Raw genomic sequence first — 20,027 nt, 5'->3', positions numbered from 1 at the left:
AATAAATCAAGCCCTGATTTTTGTAACATTTACTGATTTCCAGGGTGTAAATGCTCACTCTGAAAAATTTAACAATCAGATCTCCTAAATTAGTCCAGGCTGGCTCCAGCACATCCTTGGACCTTAGGGATCATATAGTACAACTTGCTCCCATTCCTTATTTTATAGATGTTGAAATTGAGATCTGTAGAAGCTGTTGCTTTCCCACAGTCACACAGGTAAATAACAACAAAAATAATAATGTCCAATTATGTAGTGCTTTAATGTTTCTTCGCAATACTGCGAGATAGGGAGTAAAAGTATTATTATCCCCATTTCACAGATGAAGTAGCTGAGGTTCAGAGAGTTTAAAGGACTTGCCTAAGGTTACACAGTAAGTAATAAAGGGCAAAGCAGTGATTTAAATCTAGGTCCTTGATGTAAATTTGAATCTCAGCTAAGCTACTTACAAGCTGTGTGACCTTGATCACTTCTAGATCTCCCTCAGGAAGGAGAGGCAGCAAACTAATAAATCTTAATACTTTGTTTCCCCCCACCCCACCCCATTCCCCAGCCATTGCATACTCCTTCTATAAAGTAGGACTAACCACCCACTATTTTCCACTAGACTTTCAACACCAGAGGCCCACCATACTACGAAACTACAGGAACAGTAAATCTCCCCTTTTTCTTTTACTCATAACCGCACCTCTGCCTTACTACCTTCAATAGTAAAGAGAAATAAAAATACATAAAATTAAAAACCCTGTGGCTCTTGTAGTCTTCTCTACCTTTCTCCTTTCTTCTGCTGCCAGAGAAGCTCCCCAAGATACCTCTATATGTGAGTCCCATAGGAAGAGTGGCAAAGAACCCACCCCATGTGTCCTAAGAAATGAGGATGTGAATATTCATAGCCTCATAGGGCATCCTGGACCTGCAAGGTCTCTCCCACTTCACAAAGTTCCCTTCAGTCTCCATGGAGTGGAAGAACTCTGGCTATTTGCCAGCACTTAGCCCTCTATTTCTAGCAAGCACTCCTTGGGTTAGGGTGCAAAATACTCCAGTGGCTAACTGGGGGTCAATTGCAGGCTTAAAGAAGAGGTCGGACAGATAGCTGACATTAGGTAAGAGCAACCTTCCATGGGACCTGAAAAATCTGGTTGTTCCTGCCGACTTAGCATCCTCCACCAAGAGGTCAGAGCTGACTGCATTACATATGCAGGATAACTATCTTTTGTTTAGGTCTGTTGGTTATTAGGGAAGACTCTCAATCAAACCCCTGGGGTTCAATCAGATGGAAGAAGGAGGTGAGAAGGAAGGGGTAAAAATACAACTGACTTTGTAGTTTACAGGTAGACACTAGAAATGAGGGTAAAGAAATATTCCTTATTTTTACTTGGGTATGTAGAAGGTACCATGTGAATTGAACTTTACATCTTTTAACCAACCGTTCCTAGATGAGTTAAAGGTTATTATTCAAAATATTGCTGAAGAAGGAAACAGAGAAAAGAAAATCATGTATGGTAGTGTCTGAGATAAGGTTACCAGTGAAGAAGGGAGAGACAAAGAAAACGTCCTGGTTTTTGCCAGGGAGGATCAGCCCCAGGTGTCAGAGGTGTTAGCTGAGTGGAAAGAAAGAGCAACTAGAACTTGCCAAAGTGGTTCTGAAAGAGCAGAAGAGGTTCAATCCAGTGACAGTTGCATCCCAGGCCTAACGGCACTGGGTCTATAGGATGACCTTAGGGTAAGGGCATTATTTTAAAAATCCTCTTCCTGATGCCTCTAGCAAGAAATTTTCAGGTGCCCCAGGGAGACAGTAGTCTGAGGATTCCAGCCTTATGTGAAGCCTAGATAAGCAATAAGCAAAGATTTCTTTAGATCTGTCCCCAAAAGGCTGGCTCCTGTCCTATGTGAACTGGGGGTCTGAATTTCAAAGGCAGTTAGGTGGCAATGATTAGTGTTCAGCTTGGGGTCAGAAGGAGTAAAGGTCAAATAAGGTCTTACTAGCTATGTGACCTTGAGCAAATCATTTAACTTCCATTTGCCTCCATTTCCTCATCTCTAAAGTAAGGACAATAATAGCACTTACTTCCCAAGGTTGTCATGACGATCAAATGAGACATCTGCAATGTGCCCAACACACATTAGGCACTATATAAATGCTAGCTATTGTTATTATTAACCTACGTGTGGTGGGACTGAAGAAGCAGTCTTGCCTACTGGATAGTTAGTCAATCTTGGAGTCAAGAAGACATGGGTTCAAGTCCCACGTCTAACACATAATGGCTTTGTGACCCTGAGTAAATCACATAACCTCTAGGTGTACCATGCAACTCTCTAGGGTCACGGACTTGCAATGGTGATGGAAGTGTACTCACTGGGAGTTCCCAAACCAAGAAAATCACAGGTACAGCCAAAAAAAGTTAGGATCATAGACCCTTAGAAATACTATGAACCTTATAATTTGGAGCAAAGTTTCCCTCCCTTCTCTCCTTGTCATAGAACAGTTCAATGGCAGACTTAGGACTAAGGTCCAGGTTTCCTGTGTTCCAGGCAAGCCTTCTTTCTACTGCAGAAGTGGCTAGATGCACAAGGAAACTTGCCCACTAGAGGAAAGAGCTTCCTAAAGGAAGGTAGTTCAGCCATAGTGCCTTTGGCACAGCTAGGTGGTACTGTGCACAAAGTGCTGATCCTGGAGTCAGGAAGCTCAGAGTTCAAATTCAGCCTCAGATACTTACCACCAGTGTGACCCTGAAAAAATCCTTCCACCTCAGTTTGCCTCAATTTCCTCAAATGGGAATGATAATAGCACCTAAGCCCAGGGCTGTGAGGATCAAACAGTATAATGGCATAATTCCTTGCACAAAGTACTATTTAAATGTTGTACTTCTTCTTCCTATTCTTATTCTGAGCAAACTAAAGGAATGTCCAGGGAGCTCAATGTGCTCCTGACAACCAAACCCTCTGAAAGAAGGGGAGCAAAGAACTGGAAAATATTCAAGACAAAAGATCCTAAATCAGGGGATGCATCTTGGTGAAAACTACTACCTTGTTAGGGCTCATCTATCTTTCAGATTAAGGAAGGGGAGAGCTACATCTTTCTGATCTAGGGTTTTTCTCTTGATATCCTTTGATTCTCCTTCTTCGTTCCTTGTGGGCCTTGATTCCAGGTTAAAAATTCTGTAGCAGCGTCTGTTTCTTATCTCTGCTGTAGCGTACGAAAGGATGCCAAGAATCTCTGAAAAGAATGTCCTATTCCTCCTAACTCCCACAAGGTATGACAAGACTGAAAAAGCCTAATTTGTCCCTTTCTTTTGCCAGAAGGAATCTGCAGGGCCAGTTTCAAGGAATGAGGGCTCTTTGAAAGAGTGATACTTTCCTCCTTCACAGTGCCTTTTTATTTAAATTAGTTTTTTAATTAACAAACACTTCTTTTTTTCCTGCCTACCTTCCTTCCCCAAATCAACAACAAAAATCCTTTGTAACAAATATGCATGGTTAAGCAAAGCAAATTCCCACCGTGGCCATGTCCAACTACATGTCTTATTCTGAATCTTGAGTCTATCACTTCTCTTTCAATAAATGAGTAGCAAGCCTCATTATCAGTCCTCTGCATTCCTGCTTTGTCATTCTATGGATCAGAGTCCTCAAGTGTTTCCAAGCTGTTTTTCTTTATAATGTGTTTGTTTTTGTCTACTCTCTTCTACATTCTCCAGTTTTTCTTCTCACTTTGCATCTCCTGGGGCACTAAAATATCCACTACATGCATAGACTAGGCATGCATAGGTCGTTGTCAGCATTGAGTAAGGGAATATCCACAAGGAGATCATTGGAAAATCGGAGTATTATTAAGTGTCTATTACCTGTACTATTTGTAAGATAGGCAGCTAGGTATCACAGTGGGTAAAGTACTGAGTGGGAGTCAGGAAGACTTGTCTTCCTGAGTTTCAGTGCAGTCTCAGACACTTACTTAGTAACTCTCTGACCCTGGGCAAGTCACATAACACTATTTGCCTTGGTTTTCTCATCTGTAAAATGAGCTGGAGAAAAAATGGCAAGACTTCAATATCTTTGCCAAGAAAACTCCAGATGAGATCATGATGAATTGAATAGGACTAAACAACAGCAACAATTTGTAAGACATGAAGCTTTCTCTGACTTAGTGTAATGGTAAGGGAATTTGAAGGTCTTCCCTGCCCCTTAATAGGCCCATGTGACCTGCTTCAAGCTTTGGCCCAGTCCACCTGGAGTCACACGGAGCCAGTGGGGGAAGGAATTTGCCAAATGGGTGGAGCAGCAAGTGAGAGTGAAGCAGAGCTGAGGGAGAGTGAGGCAGAACTGGGAGAGAGTGAGGCAGAGTGATTTTGCCTAAGGGAACTTGTTTGTGGGGAGACCTGATGGAGGGAAGGCTTGAGGATGGCAGGGCTCCCTTCATTGGCAATGTGTACAAACTTTGTTGTTACCATGGTGGAGTTGGCTTTCTGGTATCTGAATAAATATTTTGATTTCATCTTTGAGGAAGAGAGTTTATATTTTGCAAATTTACCCTGGAAATATGCATGCATATCCATAGCAGCTGCTATGGGTATTGCATTGGCACTACAAGTGGTGATGAGGATGGAATTGTGAAATATAAAACCCCTACTTGGAGACAGGAAGGCTCTAGGGAAGGAAATGGGTATCCTGGTATGGGAGGACTTACCTTACTCCTCCCTGGTGAGAGAATGGGCTAAAAGCCCAGGACTTTGTGAAAACTGGGAACTGAAAGGAGAACCCAGAGATTTAGAAAGATGTTTGCAAGGAATACTAGTAGAACTGGGGAAAGAAATGGCAGGGGTATGTAGAAGAGGAGGGGCATTGTTAACAAGCTATCATATATAAAAGTAGGGACAAATTGTTGGAAGAAAAGGTTCAGCTGAAAAAGGAGTTAGCTGATTTGCACGAGAAGCTCTCTATGCTACAACATCCAAACTTTCATTTAGAAGAGCAAGCTAAAAAATATCAGATGGTAACAGAAAAGGCAGTTGTGAGAGTGACTCAGAAAAAAAAAAGAAGGGGAAAGTTAACAACAACAAAGTCAATGCAACTCTTGCATCTGTGGAGCCTGATTGGGGCCCAGACACCTGGAAGGAAGACACATGGAAAGAAAATGAAACAAATTTAGATGAGGCTTCTAGGAATGTGGGTGCACATCCAATACTATGAAGGAAGCAGGAGAACCAGGAGGGCCGCACAGTGTTTAAGGAAGTTACTGAGGATTTTACTCAGCAAGAGGTCACAAATATTTTAAGTCAATTCACCCAAAAAAGGGAGAATCAATAGTACCTTGGATGGTGAGAATCAGTGATGAAGGAGCCTGAAGGGTATGGATAGATAACATAGATTGTTTGAAATTTATAGGTATTAGTCAGAATTCTTTTTCACAATAGGCTTTTAGGGATTACCATATTCAAGGAGGTAACAATGGAACTAATCTGTTAGCTTTAGCTGCCAAGGGATGTAGTAAACAGTATCCCACTGACTCTATGTGGCCTAGTGGAGATAGGCCCTGGTATTCATTTAAAGACTGCATGAGAAAGTTAAAGGAAAAGGTAATGAAAACTGTAATAATGGTCAGAGACTCCAACATTTATCAGAGCACTCCCTTAACTGCTCCTCATAGAAATATAATAGTGAAGACTGTTCCTCCTGCTTATAAGCACCTAATTCTGACTATTAATTGGGGAAGTAGAGCACCTTCTTTTGGAGGTGCTAGATAAGATTTCACAGTTAGGTGACTTAGAGGAGTGGGGAAAAGATAAATTTTCTCAAGAGAGAAGAGCAAACAGCCAGTGGATTCAAGTTCAGAATAGATTAACAAAGAAGAAATTGTTTATTGCTTTATTAAGAGCAGGGATAGATTTTGGAAGAATAGATGGTATTCCAACTAACGAACCATAAAAGATGTACCAAGAAAAGGGACTTAATATTAGATGGAATAAGGAAGTAAGAACTGCCCCTACAAATCCTCCAAGTTCATCACATCTGCAGGAAGAATAGGAAATTGGACAAGCCCCAGCCCAGATTAAAGAAATACATAGACAAGATTACAGACCTCACATCAGTTTAACCACATGCTGGAAAAATGGATCAACTACTATAACTAGAGCATTAATAGATACTGGGGCCGAGGCATTTCTTATATAGGGAAACCCTGCAGTAAGGAAGACAGGAATTAGTGCAGTTCCAGTGAGTTCATGGACTCCAGAAGCACAGCTGATGCTATATTCACCCTACTTCTGGTTATTTTTTCCTTAATCTTTTTGGCCTTCGTTTGTTTGTTTAACCTGTTTGTCAGATTTGTTTTCTGCAGCCTTAACACCCTCCACTTGTAGATGACTGACTTCTCAAGCTAGATGTCACCCTCTGTCCAAGACTGCAAAATGTCACTCTTGGACCTGGAATTGACCAACCTCTGGATACTAGCTAAAGAATGGACCCTTTGAATGGGACCTTACAAGGCAGGAACAGCTCTACATCCAATCTCAGCAGGAAGTAGTTATAGAAGAAGAGACCTTTGCCCTTTATCCTAAGGGATTTGGGGTTCCATTTGAGGGGGGAATAATGGAGTGCTCAAGCCCCAGTCCTAAGATATTGTTTTATGTATTTCTTTTGTGTTATCTCTATTATATTGGTATGAAGTTATGTTGATACCAATTACCCCTAAACTGCCATTGACCGATTAATGAACATGAAAGATCTTGGGGCCAAATGTAATGGTAAGGAATTTGAAGATCATCCTTGCCCCTTAATAGGCCCATGTGACCTGCTTTGAGCTTTGGTCCAGCCCACGTGGAGTCACATGGAGTTGATGGTGGGAGGAACTTGCATAATGGGTGGAGCAGGAAGGGCAGAGCTTAGAGCAGGCAGAGCAGAGCAGGTAGCATGAGTGAGAGAGGGAGTGATTTTGTCTAAAAAAGCTTGTTGGTAGGGAGGCCTGATGGAGGTAAGGCTTGGGGATGGCAGAGCTCCCTTTATTATTGTGTACAAACTTCATTGTTACCATGGTGGAATTGGTTTTCTGGTATCTGAATAAATATTTTGGTTTCATCTTTGAGGAAGAGAGTTTATATTTTGGATATACATGGAAATGCGCCTGCATATTGTGGGGTATCACATTGGCGCTACACTTAGGATCACGAAAGTCAGAAAGAGACCTGTGAAGTCATCTAGTTTAACGATGTCAAACTCCAATAGAAATAGATCTCTGGAAAAGTGGGGGGAAGCCCATCAAATGGGGAATAGCTAAACAAGTTGTGGTATAGGATTGTGAGGAAATATTATTGTGTTATAAGAAATGACAGGCAGAATGATTTCAGAAAAACGTAGAAAAACTTATATGAACTGATTCAAAGTGAAGTGACCAGAACCAGAAGAATATTGTACACAGCAACAGCAATATTGTATGAAGAATGACTTAATGAATGACTTTGCTATTCTCAACAATAAAATGATCCAAGACAATCCCAAACAACTCATGAAGAAAAATGCTGTTCATCTCCAGAGAAAAAAACTGATGGCATCTAAACACAGACTGAAACATACTGTTTTTCGCTTTCTTTCTTTTTTTGCTGGAGAATTCTTATACAAAGTGACTAATACAGAAATATTTTATATGATTCCACATGTTTAACCTATATCAGACTGCTAACCATCTCAAGGAGGGGGTAGGAAAGAAAAGAGGGATAGAATGTGCAACTCAAAACTTTTTTTAAAAATGTTAAATATTGTTTTAAAATGTCATTGGGGAGAAATAAAATATTATTTTTAAAAAGAAATGGATCTCTGCAGACTATATATTAACTTTAAAAACACAAATTGACATTATGTATATTGTGTTACATTTTAATTTATTTTGTTAAACATTTCCCAATTACATCTTACTCTGTCTGTGGCTTCACAAGTGTGACACCTCTGGTCTAGTTCATTTCCCTCAGCACAATTAAGTCATTTGCCCAAGATCTAACAGGGAGTAAAAGAGCAGAGCTAGAATTTGAACCTAGGAAAGCATACATTAGTAAATGTTTAACAACCAGCTTTCTAAAAATGCAAAACCCATCTTTGATTTTTATCTGCATTATTAACATTTTCTCCATTGCTTTCTTAAGTGTAGACAATCAACAGAACAGTTAATCAAGTCTTAATTTGTTAGGTTTTTTGATTTCCAAGGTATAAATGCTCACACTAAAAATTTTAAAATTGTATTTTCTGCTTTAGCTGCCCATAGCACCCTGGAACCTAGGTATTTTGACTCCAAATCCAGTTTTTTGCCACTACACAACAAAGCACATAGTAAGTACTTAATGATGGCAAAAAGTGAAGAGGAATTAAATGAAGAAAGTAAAGAGGAATTAAGATTCTATTGATGAGAGTGAAAGAGAAGAATATAAAAACTGATTTGAAGTTTAACACTAAAAAAAACCTAAGATCTCAGTCACTGGTCCCATGACTTCCTGGCAAATAGAGAGAGAAGAAGGGGAAACACTGTCAGAATTTATATTCTTGAGTTCAAAAATCACCACAGAAGGTGACTAGAGGCAAGACTTTAAAAAATACTTACTCCTTGGAAGGAAAGATATGGCAAATATGGACAGCATTCTACAAAGCAGAGACATCACCTTGCCAACAAACATCCACATAGTCAAAGCTGTGGTTTTTCCAGTAGCAATGTATGGCTGTGAGAGTTGGATATTAAGGAAAGCTAAACGCCACAGAATTGATGCTATCTCACTGTGGTGCTGGAGAAGGCTTTTGAGAGTTCCCTGGACAGTAGGGTGGTCAAATCAGTCAATACATAAAGAAATTAACTCAGGCTATTCCCTGGAAGGTCAAATGCTGAAGCTAGAACTTAACTAATTTGGCCAACTAGTGAGAAGACTGGACTCACTGGAAAAGACCCTGATGGTGGGAAATATTGAAGGCAAAAGGAAAAAGGGATAGCAGAGAATGAAACTGATAGGTAGTATCATGAAACATAAACTTGGATAGACTTCAAGAGATACTGGAGGAGAGAAGGACCATGGGGTTATGAAGAGTTAGACACAACTGAATGACTGAGTAAAAACCAGTTAAACCTTGAACTAACTTGGAACACAGCTGTGCATTCCAACAACTAGTGAAAAGGTTGGGAAAATTCTTACATGCCTTATTCAAGTGGCTTTCTGCACAATTAGAAAAAGAAGCAATGATTGACACAAGCCAGCATAGGTTTACTGAGATTCTCAGTTTCCTCCTTTGTAAAGTGAAGAAGCTGGACTAGATAAGTGGGGTCAAACTCAAACAGAAATGAAGACCACTAAACCATAGGATCTCTGTGGGCAGCATATTGACATAGAAAACCACATGTTTGCATATTTAATTTTTTGTTAATACATTAAAATCAGATAGGAACTACATTTTCATCTGCTTCAGATGGGAGCATCCCATGAGCCATGTGTTTGACCTCTATGAACTAGATGAATTCCTATGTTGCTTTCAGCCCTTAAATCTGAGGATCCTGATAATTCATATCACATTTCTCATTTCCTTTTATGTTTTTCATTTGGAAGTTTGGCTAGAGAGGGATTGACTTCAACCTGAGATAAACTGTCAATGGCTTCAGCATTAATTAATGACAATCTTTTGAGAACTCTGCGGAAGTGATAACCGCATCTCTCCAGGATCATGCACTTATCACTAATCAACTTGGCTCTTTCAGCACTGAGAAGTTAAGATGCACCAAAGGTCTTTGGTCCATAAATAGCCACTAGGGTATCATAAAAGTGTTTTGAAATGCTACTCTTGGTGTAAAACTGAATTCCATCTGCCTTCTTACCGAACTAAGAATTCTGCATCTCTCTAACCATCACTTGCACTTTATTTTTGATGGAGTTATACACTGCCTTCTTAGAGACAAATGAACTATCCTACTGGTTAATCTTGTAGAGGTCTTGGTTTTCATTTAGCAGTTTCTGAATTTCCCCATCATGTTAATCAAGCCAGTCTTGATGTTTGCAAGTGTTCTGGCTCTAATGAACAAATGCAATGCTGTACACCAAATCTCTGAAAGCTGCCCTCTCCTTTTCTTTCCACGGTTACCAATCGTGTATTGGATCAGCTTTCCTTCCAAGTTAGCAACAAATTGTTCACACGCAGAGAATTGCTCTATTCTGTTGACATTAAGTCTTTTGACGGTCACCTTGACTTGGGGCCACTGCTTTTGTTAAAAGTAAACCTTGGAGAGTGTAAGTCTATGACCAGTACCACATATATCATGTTTATCGCTCACATCCTATCTGTTCTTGCAATTACGTGGTCTATTAAATACCAATGTTTACTGTGAGAGTGTATCCATGAAGTTTTGTTGAATTTAGGTAGATACAGATGAGAAGATCGTGAGATGCATAAGTCTGCAGTACTAAGTGACTCTTGCTGTTGCTATTTCCAACTCCATCCCTCCCAAGGACTCCCTGCCATGTCTGACAGCCTGTGCCTCCTCCGGCATTAAAATCACCCAGAATTTCAAGCTTGTCTTCTTTTGGTACAGTGATGATGAGGGTCTTCAGTCCTTCATAACATTTTTCTTTGACCTCATCAGGGTTCATCATGTTGGGAGCATACGCACTGATGAGGGTGTCATGGTGCTTTCCTACGATTGGCAGTCGCATTGTCATAAGCCTGTCATTCACTCCTTTTGGGAGGTTTGATTGGTTTGGATACCAGCTTCATAACACTCCCCTTCACTGTGGCCACTCCAGAAAAACACGTATCCAGCTCCAACTTCAGTAAGCTGGCCTTCATTTGCCAGCCTTGTTTCAGGGCTATTTGGATGTGATACCTGCTGTGTTCTCTCACAAAAGCCATTTGCCTTTCAGGTTTACTGGATTTCATATTGTCCATAAGCATGCACATGTTCCATGTACCAATGGTGAATGGAATCATCTTCACAAATGTTTCTGTACATTTTTTTTAATGTTTCAATTGCAAAGTAGGATCCCTCCTGCCACGGTAAACAGACCAGGGTTAGGTTAGGTGAAGCAGACAATTTTTAGGGCACCTTTTCTAGCCCCTTCCTCACAGCAGGTAGTGAGCAGTGTGGTCCTTAAGAAAAAAAAGGTTGCTCAGACAACCAGAGGAGTGCCAAATCCACTGCTGTTTCAGTCCAGTAAAAAAGACAACCCTATGTCCTGGGCCACTATGTGTGCGCAGTGTGACTACAGCTCCCAGTGTAGCTGCACGCTCTGCTTTGTCACTTATCCATCACCATGGGACCTTGAAGTAGGTAAAAATGGTGAAATGGTATGGGTGATGCCTTCTAATTTGCACACAAATTGGATTTAAGTGAGGTAGAGCTGCACAAGTCATTAGCCTCATTCCCTCTTCCAGAATCATTGGAGTCCAGAGACAAGACAAAAGTCAAGATGTTTGGTAATAATAGGATGCAGTGGATGATCTTGGTGTCTTTGTTGTCTAACCAGGTTCTAAGCATTACACAGCACCTGCTTCCACTGCTTTCGTAGCCTGTTGGAACAAACTGTTCACTTCTGCCTATTCCACTGGGAAGTCTTCACATACTTGGGATAAATAGCCCCTTCCAACTTAAATACTCCCCTAACTCACTGATGGGTTTGAGGCCCCTCAACCTGGTTTAGCCCATCTGCTGAAACAGTTTACAGGAGTATGGCTGCTTCTTGGAGACACAGGTGGGAGTTTGGTGAGTTAAGTAGATACCAAAGGTGCAAAGTAGCCCAGAAAAGGGCTCTCAGCAGAAGTACTAGTCTTCACTGAACACTTGTACACCCCAGCTCACCATGTGTATATATATATATATATAAATATATGTGAGTATGTATATATATCCATAAATATTTATTTTTATTTACACATATGTAATACATATACACATATATTTAAGTATAGATAAGATCCCAATTTTTTATACATTCTCTTTCTTGTTCTATGTATCTTAAAATGTTTGTGTTTGTTGATAATTACATTCAGAATAAAAAATAAAAAAATTTAAAGTGACTATATTACGTCCCCTTTCTTTCTTTCAAGGCTCAGAGGAGATAATCCATATGATTTTCAAAGCTTAGTTATATGAAATTCAGCTATTATCATTAATTAAGTGCCAAGGGCTCTATCCTTGACCCTGTTAATAGTTTACTTTTATGTGGTGTGTATGTGTATGGTGTATGCTGTGTGTGTATGCTGTGTGTGAATGATGTACGTATCTGTGTGTCTTGTTCATGTTGGTTGTATGTATGTCCACGTGGGTTTGTTTAGATGTGACTTGAAGAATGATGTGAACAGACATCTCTACAGTTTGATTCCTACCAAGAGGGAGTAGGAGATTGGAGCCACAAAGCTGCCCTCCCTATTCTCCTCTAAAAAGATGTACCAGGCTAGAATTATAACTATCCACCCTCAATATTACTAGTCTAGAGAGGATAATTTTTAAGTTCAAGCAGTACTCCTGGTGGTTACCTTTCTAATAGGGAAAGAATGCCCCAAGCTATGTATCCAAGGGTTTGACATCAAATGCCAATTATACAAAGACACATAATGGATAGTAAATAAACCCAATAATGTAAGCTAATAGCAAACAAAAATCAGAGAACTTATATAAATCAGAATATGCCAGATAATACAAAGAGTGAATGCACTCTTCCACTAGGAACAAGATATCTCAGTTCAACCAAGGGAAGAGAGTCCTCAGTCTCATTCAAGGAGAGATTCTCTGAAGTCTCCCCCCTAAAGCTCACAAAACTATTTAGCATGATAGTTGGGAACAGAAATCTGACTGAGGCACCAGCTCCTTTATATGTTGGCTTCTTCCTAGAGTCTTTCTCTCCCTCCAAGGACCTTTCCCTAAAGAGAGCCCAGAACTCGTGTGTGTGTGTGTGTGTGTGTGTGTGTGTGTGTGTGTGTGTGTGTGTCCTCTCTCAAAGTCAGAAGTCAGAAGAGCTGGGATCTCTCCTCTTCTAAGCTCTCACCAGCCCCAGCCCTAATCCAGGCACCAGTAACATTGACATTGCACTTTATGGTTTGCCAAGCTATAACCATGATCTCATTTGCTCCTCATAACAACAGTGTGGAATAGGGAGTGCTAATAGTAATCATCTCATTTTACAGATATGGAAGCAGAAGCACAAAGAGGTCAGGGGCACACAACTAGTGAACAAGAGAGTTAGGACTCAAACTTGAATTTCTGATTCCAAATCCAGTGCTCTGTCCATCATACCACAGTTTCCGTGTTTCATTCAGTGGTTTCATCAATCAGTCATTCTAGTGAATTAAGCCATAGAGCACAGGTTTATCAGATTTTGAGACTGGGAGAAAGATCTAATATGTCATATAACAGAATCTTGATTTATAAAGATCTCCAAAGTTTCTTCCAGCTTCAAATTGATGATGCTAAGTATTCCAATGGAGAGGTTGTTTAGAGGGAGGGGATAGCCTTAGAGTCAGAAAGACCTGGATTTGAGCAGTTCTGTTACTCACCACCCTGTTCTAAGTCACAGATTCAGGGTAAAGAGGAGTGATCCATAGGGCATGTGCCCTAGCTGTGTACTGAGCAAGGAATATGTTGCAGCAGCAAACCGCAGCAGTTCAGCTCTGACCCCAAAAGCAGATCTAGCTCCAACACAACCTGGAAGCATGTCATTGGAATAACCAGGGCAGGGGTCCTGGATCAAAAGGGAACCTGTAGCTCAGTCATTCTAAACCTGTAGAGATTCTTAGCAGGCCAATAGTGGCTGAGTACAGCAACATTCTATTGAAATTCCCAACTTATCTCAAGGATAAGCCAACAGGGCTTGAACCGCTCTGACCAGGAGGACTGTGAGTAGATCTTGCAGATAACATCACTTTGGGAGCACTGAAAACTTGCAGGCCCCCAACCTGAGCTGTGAAAGTAACAGAAGGTCTGGTCAAAGCATTCCCCTCCTCTTCCCAGAAGTGTGCAAAGTCCTTTGTTAAGTTGAAAGTCAAGAAGGAGACTGGAAATAGCACAAAATAAATAAATAAACAAATGAATGAATACATAAAGAGTTTTTACAGAAACAGAGAAGCTCAAGACAAATCCAGAAGAAAAAATGACTAGAAAACTTCCATAAGCAAAACCTCAAAGAAAAAAATACATCTTGAACACAAGTTCCACAAGAATTCCTAGAGGAGTTAAAGTAAGAGTTTAAAAGAGAATGAAAACCAGGGAAGAAAGATATGAAAAGAGAATTAACTACTTGGAAAAAGAGAAACAAAACCTTACTGAAGAAAATAATCCTTGAAAATTAGAATTGAACAGATAAAAGCTAATGACTCTGTAAGACAACAAGAAATAATAAAAACAAAAGTCGAAACAGAAAAAATAGAAGGGAATGGAAAGTATTTCATAGGAAAAACAAGTGAACTGAAAAATGAGTTGAGGAGAGATAATTTAGGAATCACTGGAATACCTGAAAAAAAAAGGAACCTAGGTAACATATCTCAAGAAATCATAAAAGAAAATTTACCACATATCTTAGAACCAACCAGAAGTTAAGGTAGAAAAAGGGAGAATCTGACAGTCACCACATAAAAGAAATCCCAAAATGGAAAAAAAACCCAAGAACCCTGTTTTGGACTGAATTAGTAAGACCACTGAGTTCGGAATAAGGGACATGATGTCTTTCTGTACCCTGTCCTAGTTAGAACCTAGAGTATGTTGGAGGGATGTGGAAACATTGGGACACTAATACACTATTAGTGAAACTGTGAACTGATGCAACCATTCTGAAGAGCAATCTGAAATTATGCCCAAAGAATACAAAACTATGTATGCCCTTTGACCTAAGCAATACTACTATGAGGTCTGTTTCCCAAGGTGATCAGGGAAAAAGGAAAAGAAGTTATAGTTTCTAAAATATCCATAGCAGGTCTTTTTTATGGTAACAAAGAATTGGAAACTGAGGAGATGTTCATCCATTGGGGAATGGCTAAAGAACTTGTGGTAAATGATTGTAATGTAATGCTATCATTCTGTAAGAAATAATGAGCAGGTTGATTTTAGGAAAACATGGAAAGACTTGCATGAAATAATAAAGAGTGAAATGAACTGAATCAAGAGAATGCTGTGTATAGTAACTGCAATCCTATTCGAAGAATAACTGTGAACAACTGTTAACTCAAATCAACTATAAAGGACCTATGAAGGAAGATGCCATCTACCTCTGGAAAAAGAACTGACATAGAAGTATGTATAGTATATGTGTGTGTATGTGTGTGCATGTGTGTGTGTGTATACGTATGTGTCTACACATATGTATATGTGTGTATTTAATTTCTAAACTGTGTCCCTCCTTCCCCACCCCACACTAGAGAAGACTACCATTTCACATACACACAAGTAGTATGGAGGAAATAATATTTGTTCTACGTACTTCACAGGGAGATTGTGAAGTTAAAGGTCTTTAGATTTCAGTGAGACTCTATGTCTAAGTGCAAGTGCTCATTCTGAAATATTACCATCTGAGAGCAGGCCTTCAAAAGAGGGCAAATCAAACATAAGAGCAAGGCACACATCACACATTAATAGGTAGAGATGAAGATAAAAAAACTAAGGGACTCCACCTTGAGCAAGGTAACATAGGGGCTCAGGGGAGTCACTGATCCATTTGAGGAGTTCCTCCAATTAACTAAATAAAATGGCAGGGCATGAGACATTGTGCACAGGTAGCTGAGAGGCTGTGCCCTTGAGGAATGGGACCCCCAGCAATGGGGCTCCTGAGACTACCTCCTTGCCAACTAGCTGATTGAAACTCAGTCACCCTTCCCATGGTCTATAACAGGGAGCTGGTTGCTTGAGGACGTCATTTTTACCAGCTTTGGGAATGCAGCAAGTTAGGGGGAGGCAGAAATCTTCTCCCCCCAACAAATGCAATTGATGGTCACTTGCAACCAGGGCACTGGCAATGATACATGGGGGCTTTCATTCTGTCTGAGAGGAGGTAAACTGAGAGTAAGTTTTTCCAACTTAAATTATAACTGGGGCACTGAGAGGTTTCTTCAGCTTATGACAGAAGCAAAAAGGTACATGTCTACACAGACCAAGAGGGAAGTTCTAGCTTTCGGAGGTACCTTGTGGACAACCCCAGTACAAGGGTTTCTGCATTTGAGAGTGCAACACTGAATCAAAGTGGGGAGGGATGGGAAGGAGAGACAAAGACAGAGACAGAGAGTTCCAGAAACAGAGAGAGAGAGAGAGAGAGAGAGAGAGAGAGTCCTCAAACTGTTTGCCTTCTGGGGAGAGTCTAAAGCACAAGGTGATGCCCACAATAGACATTTTTTTCCAGCCAATGAGATGGCAGTGGTAGCTGCTTAAGGCACAGCAAAAAGAGGGGAGGATCCTCTGGTAATGAATATGCATTTGCTCCTTCCCCCTCCTCCTATAACAGAAAAAAAAAATGCTCATAAACTTACAAGATTGTATTCCAAAATGCTAATTGCATTTCCTTGTGTAAGCACCATAAAAAATTCATTGTAGTTTTTGGCAACAAGATGCCAATTGTATTTTAAGAGCCTAGAAACAAAAGTGAAATCTCAGGGGTATGTAGGCTGTTATCCAAAGAAGATGCAAACTATATAGATAATTAGAAAGAAAATTAAAGCCTTTCTCAGAATTTGAGAGGAAAACATAGGAAAGAAAGGTTGAATGCCTGGAGTGAATGGAGCATCTCACTTGGAGTCAGGAATATCTGAATTTAAATCCTGTCTCAGACACTTGCTAGCTGTGCAATCACCAGCAAATCCTTTACCTTGTCTGAGTCTCAGTTTCCTCATCTGTAAAATGAGGGGATTGGACTCCATGGCTTTTAAGGTCCTTGCCAAATCTCAATATATAATCCCATGAATCACAGTATCTGAGTTGGAACAGACCAAAGCCATGTCTCAACAAGATTCCTCTCTACAACATCCTTGACAAATGGGCATCCAGCTTCTAGATAGATGAGGAACCTACTACCTTCTCAGGTTTGATCCATTGCTCCTATTTCTGCCTGCTAGGATTAAGAAGTCTAATACCTTTTCTTTGTGACAGCTCCCCAAATATTTCAAGACAACTATCATACCATGTCTCTCAAGCCTTTTCTTCTCCAAGCAAAAAATTCCCAGTTTCTTCAGGGACATAATCTTTATATGGTATGATATCTAGTCTTCTTACCCACACCATCCACCCTCCAAATTTTTGCCAATGTGCTTTCTAAAATGTGGTGTCCAGAACTGAGCTCAAAACTCTAGATATGATGTGACCAGGACAGAGTACAATAGATCCATCATTGCCTTGTTCTGAACCCTTTGGTTATTGTTCAGTCATATTCAGTTATGTCCAACTCTTCGTGATCCCATTTGGAGTTTTACTGTAGCGGTTTGCCATTTCCTTCTCCAGCTCATTTTGCAGATGAAAAAACTGAAGCAAACAAGGTTAAATGACTTGCTCTGGGTCAAAAAGCTAGTAAGAGTCTGAGGTCAGATTTGAACTCAGGAAGATGAGTCTTTCTGACTCCAAGTCTAATACTCCATCCACTACACCACCTACTTGCCCAAACTAAATACTACCCTTCTCTTAATACAGCAGAACATGACACTATTGATTCATATTGAGCTTGCTCTCCACATTCAATTATTTTTTCACATGTATTGTTGTATAATCAAAATTGTCATTTCTACCTCACATGTAACCCTGTTTCTCTACTCAAACTTTCATTACTTCTTGCCTAGATTATTTCAGCAGCCTCCCAATTGGTCTCTGTAGCTCAAGACTCCTGGTTCATCAACCCTCCACTCTGCTGCCAAAATCATTTTTCTTAAATACAAGTCTGACCATGTCATTTCTCTATTCAATAACCTTCAGTGGCTCCCTACTGCTAGTGAAAGCAATAATAACATTATAATATAAAAGCTCCTCTGTTCAACTTTCCTCAATCCTTTACAACATGGTCCCAATATTTTTTTCCAGTCTCATTGTACATTATTCCCCCTTCCTGCATTCTGTGATCCAGCAAAATTGGTCCACTCTATGTTCCTCACATGACAATCTATTCCCATCTCCACTAGGTATCCTGGATACCTGGAATAAGCTCCTCCTTCCCCTCTGCCTCATACAGATGTTCTCATCTTTCCAGACTCATATCATTTACTGTTCCTAAATAAAGCCCTTTTGGATCTCCTTGTCTACCAGTACCCTTCCCTTCTCCCAAACTAACACAAATTGAGCGTCTTTGGCTTTATTTGTATTTATTCTGCACATACCTATATAGGTTTTTGTTATCTCCCCCATTCAAATATGGGGGATTGTTTCTTTTACAGTTTTGTATTTTGTATTTCCAGTGCCTAGGACAGGACTAACACAATGTAGGTCTTTAATATTGGATTGAAATGAATATTTGAATTAATCAACAAATATTGATGCCTACTACATGGCAGACACATTGTCCTAGGCATGTGGGATATAAAGACAAAGAACAAACAGTTCCTGTCCTCAAGGAGTTTATACTGTACTGCAGGAAAACTATATGAAGGTAAGTACATATACACAGAAAGTCATTTGAAAGGATCAGAGCTAACAGCTGGGAAATCAAAGAAGGCTGCTTTTAGGAGGTGGCTCTTACTTGATCCTTGAAGGGAGCTAGTGGTCCCAAGTGTCATAGGGGCAGGGGATGCATCCTAGGCATGGGAGACAATATACAAAAGCATAAAGGAAGGTTATGGAATGGTGTGTATGAGAACAGCAAGTGGACCAGTTTTAATAGAAGATGGAGTACATGAGGAAAAGTCATGTATAATCAGCTTGGAATGGTCAGTTTGAGCTAGATTGTGAAATATATATTTTATGTAATAAATATAAAACATAGAAGTTTGTACTATTTTACTCTAAGGTAATAGTGAGCTACTGTGGCTTCATGAGTGGGGGAATGCCATGGTCAGATCTGTGCTTTGGGAATGTTAATTTGGTGCTATGTGAAGGACGAGTCAGAACAATTGGGGGACATTGCAATGGTTCCTAAAAGAGGAGAGGGTTTGAATTATGGTGGTGACTGAATAGAGGTATAAAGATGGATATGAGAGCTATCAGGGAGGTGTCATCTATATGATTCCCTTGCCCTATATTTGTATAACTGACTCTTTCAAACCACAGGTAGGATTTTACATTTATCCCCATTAAATTTCATCTAATATGGCCCATTCTAACTGCAGATATCTTTTCCTATAATGCACACCGAAAGAATATAAGCTCCCTGAAGGCAAACAATTGTTTTTGTTTTTGTTTTTTGGCCTTTGCAGGTCCATGCATATAGTAGGCACTAAATAAGTATTTATTGATTCTACTTTAGCATTCTATCCAGTCTTCTCTTATTGTCTTTGTACATCCAGCGTCTAGCCCAGTGCCTGGCACAGAGTGAGAGTTCAATAAGCCCTTGTTGATTGATCTAAGGAGGAATAGGGAAAAAACCAATGATACAAGGTCATTTATTCAAAGTTACCCAAATAATGGTAGAGAAGGACTGGAATTCAAATGTCCTGGTCTTCAGTCCACAACACACAACTACCCTGGTAGGAATCTACCTCCTAAAGACACACACACACAGAGATTCAGGGCAGTGGCAAGAGTAGGATCATTATGATTTATTTAGAATACTGGCTCAGTTTACAGCTGCCCGTGGTCTCTTACTCTTCTAGATCTCTTGTATCATTTGATCACCACATCTTAACTCAACTAGACAGAAACATACTATCACCGCACCCCCACCTTCTAGAAGTGCTCTTCTAGAGACCCCAAATCCATGACAAAAGAATTCCATCAGGAACGTTTCTTTCACAGAGAAGGCCTTAGTACCACTGTGAGTAGCTTTGTCCACTGTGGGTTCCATCTGACTTATAAGAGCAGTCACTGTCAAGTCAGAGGTACCAAAAAACAGCTACCTTCTTCATCCACTGCTGCTGCTCCTTTACCTGTGGCCCTCCATACCTTCCCCCCCACCATCAAGATCCAGTGA

Source organism: Notamacropus eugenii, chromosome 5 (assembly GCF_028372415.1).
Source record: "Notamacropus eugenii isolate mMacEug1 chromosome 5, mMacEug1.pri_v2, whole genome shotgun sequence".
NCBI lineage: Eukaryota > Metazoa > Chordata > Mammalia > Diprotodontia > Macropodidae > Notamacropus > Notamacropus eugenii.
The sequence above is the reverse complement of the archived record's forward strand: the minus strand, read 5'-3'. Positions refer to the sequence as shown.